Source organism: Carassius auratus, unplaced genomic scaffold (assembly GCF_003368295.1).
Source record: "Carassius auratus strain Wakin unplaced genomic scaffold, ASM336829v1 scaf_tig00216727, whole genome shotgun sequence".
NCBI classification, from domain to species: Eukaryota; Metazoa; Chordata; class Actinopteri; order Cypriniformes; family Cyprinidae; genus Carassius; species Carassius auratus.
In genome coordinates, this window is record NW_020528709.1 from 51,024 (window position 1) to 55,908 (window position 4,885).

The following is a 4,885-nucleotide window of genomic DNA, read 5'->3' on the forward strand; positions in this document are numbered from 1 at the left end:
TATAAAAAAAAGGGTGGGGGGTGCCCTTTTTCATTTTCAGCACATGCCCCTCAAAAGGTCTGTGCACGGCCCTGACTGTTAATATAATCGTTTGATGCATATAACTGTTATAACATTAAGTAAGGTGTCTGATACGTTAATTATTATTATTATTTTTTTTTATAGCCTACGTTAAATAAGTTTTTATTCCCTTTAGTCCGTTTGTTTCCCCTAGTGAAGAATCATATTCCTGTTTGTTCGCCAGCATTAATTCATTTAAAGATTAGCTGCAAAACTTTTTATACAAGTATTAATGTTACTTAAGGTTGATAAAAATGTCCGGTGAAATGTGAAAGTTTGACGAAATCGATAGAATTAAGATAGAAAAGCCGCATGGACCATTTATCGGATCGGACCACTGAAAGAAGCTGCTCGCGACATCTGAGCTCACACACATCAGTCATGCGACAGACAGCAGACTCCGCGAGAATCGTTTGAATGAACCTGCACTTTTCTGTTATACAAGTTCAACACCCAGGCGAAAGAAAAGCGCGCAGTCGTGAGGCAATCCGCTCTTTCAGCGGCAATTTATACCAGTTCCCCAAATTTACATAACGTTAACGTTACTCCTACAACCAACCTTTAAGAGGGGGGCGTAAAACAGAAGCCATATTCGTCTTAGAGCACCAGCACTAATTAATTGTACATTAATAGTGTTTTTATGGTTTATACATATTGAATATTGTTATGCATCTATCAGAATACCCTTTAATTACAGCAATATCTCTTATTAACCTAGATTGATTGACATGTTTTTTTTTTTTTAAATGTGTTGTACTAAATGTGTTTATACTTATGTTTAAGACAATGGACTTTTTCGTGAAGGAAAAATAGAATTTCTGCCTGTTAACTGAAAAATTTCAAGGTAAGTAACCTATTTAAATTAATGGTACATAAGTTTTCAATTTTAAATAGACCTATGACTTCCAAAAATTATGAAAAAAGACAAAATGAGGTGAAATAAGTGTATTGTTGCATTCAGTCCAACAAAGCTTCCTTTCATTTACAGTGTACTTTTGTTCCTCCCTACAAGTCCAAATCAGTCAAAGGGTAAAGGGTGGTCAAATTTACTCACATTAGTTGCAAATATTGCCACAAATTTTCTGGAGGGAGTGAAAACTGATTTAGTCTGTGTCTTAGTGCAAATGATAGTAGATCCCCACAAAGACTGTAAAAATGTAAACTGTAAGCTTATTTATTTATTTATTTTTTAATTGTGCTTTCTGTACTTTTGTCATTTAAAGGCCTTCGTGCAGAAATTGTCTATAAACCCTTCCTGCCATCTGCACCATACCACACAAATGGAAAATTGGTGTGCACATCATACACGGAAATGAAGCGGTCCTTCATTGACATTCAACCTGTAAGTACAAGCAACACTTAAAATTACAGTGCCCTGTGTAGTCAAGTCACCTTTATGTATTCTGTATAAGACACACGTTGTACAATGCAAATCATTCCAAGAAGATTATTATTTTTTTTTTTTAATGATAATGATGACAGATTTTTATTTATGGAGAATTATCACTTTAACCAATTTAAATTCGCTATAGCTTTTAACTCATTTAAATTTTAAATTCACTCATTTGTAAAGTGAGTGTATCAATGAAATATCATCACAATGCATGTTAACTGAACTTTTTATTTATTTATTCTTTTAAGGTTGGCACTAATATATAGTGCTGTACATGAATCACGAGACAAGCCAGAATCCCCGTCCTGGTGTTTGGTGACAAGGAAAACTGGAACAGAAGACAATACTACAAGCAGTCGATCTGTGTTTTAAACTTTTCTTTGTATATGGCATCTACTACCCAAAGCCCTCTGCTCCCATTTGAGAGTTTTTGGAACACACAGTCTTTAATAGTTTCTTCTGCACATCTCCTCCTTAAAAACTTTGTATTTTGTAATCAGTAAAAAACTTTTTTATTTCATTGATAATCAGTAGGTCCAGCAGCTGGTATATTTTGATTATTATTACTTGATTTTATGATTATTTTTTGTTTTATTACTATATGTTAGGTTAATTTTATTTGAAAGTTGTAATATTTCCCAAGAATGGTAACCCATATTTGGAATTGGTGCTCTGCATTTAACCCACCCTTCGGGTTACAGGTCCAACTCTCTAACCATTAGGCCACAGCTGTGAACTGTATTAGCACATTTGTGTGTTTTGATATGAATATGAATTGACACATTTGTACATCTTGAAAATGTCAGTTGTATTTTTACACATTCTTGTACATTTAAATAAAATATTTAAAAAAAATATTTGTAAATGTGTTATTTGCATACAAAAATAAAATCTGTAATTTACAACAAAGTAGTTTCAAAATATGGTTGTATTAAGTCATTTTTAATAAAAAAAATACTGATCTTAATATAAATAATTAACTAAACTATTGGGTAACTTTTAACCCAACAGGATTTTAACCCAATGGGTTGGGTTGAAATAACCCATAGGTGCGAAGGTGCTATACCAACCCATAGTTGGGTTACAGGTTGGGTTATTTTTAACCCAACATTTTTTAGTGTGTAGAAAAAGTTAAACAAAAGAAATAAGATCTCCCAGCAGAGCTAAAACGACGGATCAACCTCACGGGCCTCGCTGATGTGTTACATTTGATGGCTTCAGAAACGGAAAATGAAAGAAAAACACTATAGTTAAAATATTTAATATATATACACTTTAAAAACTGCTGGGTTGAAAACAACCCAATTTGGGTTATTTTGACAACCCAGCGCTGGGTCAAAAAGGGACGTACCCTGGCTGGGTTGTTTTAACCCAACCAGTTGGGTTATCATAGGGTATTCCTGCACAACCGGAGGCTGCAGTTACAGGACCGCAATTCTGTGACCGCAGCTTTAGGACCCTAGTATTTTGGTGACAGCGCCACCTACTGTACTGAATCAACACTAATTAAAGATGGACGACATGGACAGCAATCAGACGGTGAGTATCGATATTTAATTAAGTTTTATTTTATAACATTTAAACTGTGAAAAATTTACATAGTGAGAACTGCTACCTATGAATGAATAATTAATTCCCAACAAATTAAGAATGTGTGAGCTAGTTTTATTAATTACTACGACGTTAATTCGTGGCTATGATTTCATAAATCCCAATTGTGTTTTAATGACGAAGTATTATAAGTGAATCTAGCCTGCACATTAATTAAACTTATCAGATGACAAGAGCATGGTTGATGTAAGGTTAGTAAGATTTACCTGCAGCTTAATGTATTAGTGTGAATACTGGCTTAATAGTCGTTGTTTTACCATATTTGTGTATAAAATATATTTCATAATTAAACTGCACTGACTGCCTAGTTGCCTGTTGTTTTGGCATTATTTTGCAATGATAAATGAGGCATTTGGCAATTTTAATAGTTTGTTACAATTTGGCCTAATCTGCAGGTCTACTCCACATACAGTTATACATTGCTATCATGTGTTAGTTTCTGTCATGTTCTGCATGGCCAATATGAAGTGATTTTATGGATTCAATTAGGCTCATTGTAGGACAGATGATTAAAAAAGGCACTAGGGATATTTTCATGATCTCAAAATATTCTAACAAGTACACTCTCTCTTTTCCAAGATACATATAACAATCCAAAAAGGGAGATCCCTGCCCGAATTGAATGCACCACATGCTGCAAAGACTTCCACTTTTCATATATATATATATATATATATATATATATATGTATGTATATATATTCCAGTTGAATATGTTAAACAAATGTTTCTTATTTATCTCTCTCTCTCTCGCTCTCTCTTTCTCTAGAGTTGAAGCCTACAGCCATTCTATCCATGCAGCGACTGATGGAAAAGGGGTTCACTTTGGTGCTGTTATGATGTTGTCACAAAAATGACATGTATATACAGTACAGACCAAGAGTTTGGACACACCTTCTCATTCAAAGAGTTTTCTTTATTTTCATGACTACGAAAATTGTAGATTCACACTGAAGGCATCAAAACTATGAATTAACACATGTGGTATTATATATGGAATTATATACATAACAAAAAAGTGTGAAACAACTGAAAATATGTCATATTGTAGGTTCTTCAAAGTAGCCACCTTTTGCTTTGATTACTGCTTTGCACACTCTTGGCATTCTCTTGATGAGCTTCAAGAGGTAGTCACCTGAAATGGTCTTCCAACAGTCTTGAAGGAGTTCCCCGAGAGATGCTTAGCACTTGTTGGCCCTTTTGCCTTCTGTCTGCGGTCCAGCTCACCCCTAAACCATCTCGATTGGGTTCAGGTCCGGTGACTGTGGAGGCCAGGTCATCTGGTGCAGCACCCCATCACTCTCCTTCTTGGTCAAATAGCCCTTGATGCCTTCAGTGTGACTTGACAATTTTCATAGTCATGAAAATAAAGAAAACTCTTTGAATGAGAAGGTGTGTCCAAACTTTTGGTCTGAACTATAATATATATATATATATATATATATATATATATATATATATATATATATATATATATATATATGTATGTATGTATATAAATAAACATTCTTGAATCATTCTTGTGTCTTGTCTTGCCTCTCAACAACTTTTAAAATATTGGCAGTAATTTAGTGACTCCATACGCTGATTCCAACTTTAACTTACCTGATAATGAGCTAATTAACCTTAAGGAAGTGAATCAATATACTGTATAATTCAAGAGACTTTTCAAGAGACAATTCAAGACTTTTAAGGTTCTTCATTTTTTACAATTGTTTTAACATTGATATACATCAATTTTACAAAATTGACATTTCATTTATATTTTGTGTAAATTCATATTTAAATTTAAAATTGTGACTCAAAGCACACTTAGTAATTA

The 4,885-nt window shown here is 33.6% G+C and overlaps 1 long non-coding RNA gene across 1 annotated transcript; it reads left to right on the forward strand.

The window, feature by feature from the left end:
- The first annotated feature begins 870 nt into the window (after positions 1 to 870).
- On the forward strand, positions 871 to 1,807 carry LOC113098879 (uncharacterized). The gene is made up of 3 exons (XR_003289210.1): positions 871 to 904; positions 1,284 to 1,402; positions 1,702 to 1,807. It is a non-coding gene; the product is annotated as an uncharacterized LOC113098879 (long non-coding RNA).
- The last annotated feature ends 3,078 nt before the right edge of the window (positions 1,808 to 4,885 follow it).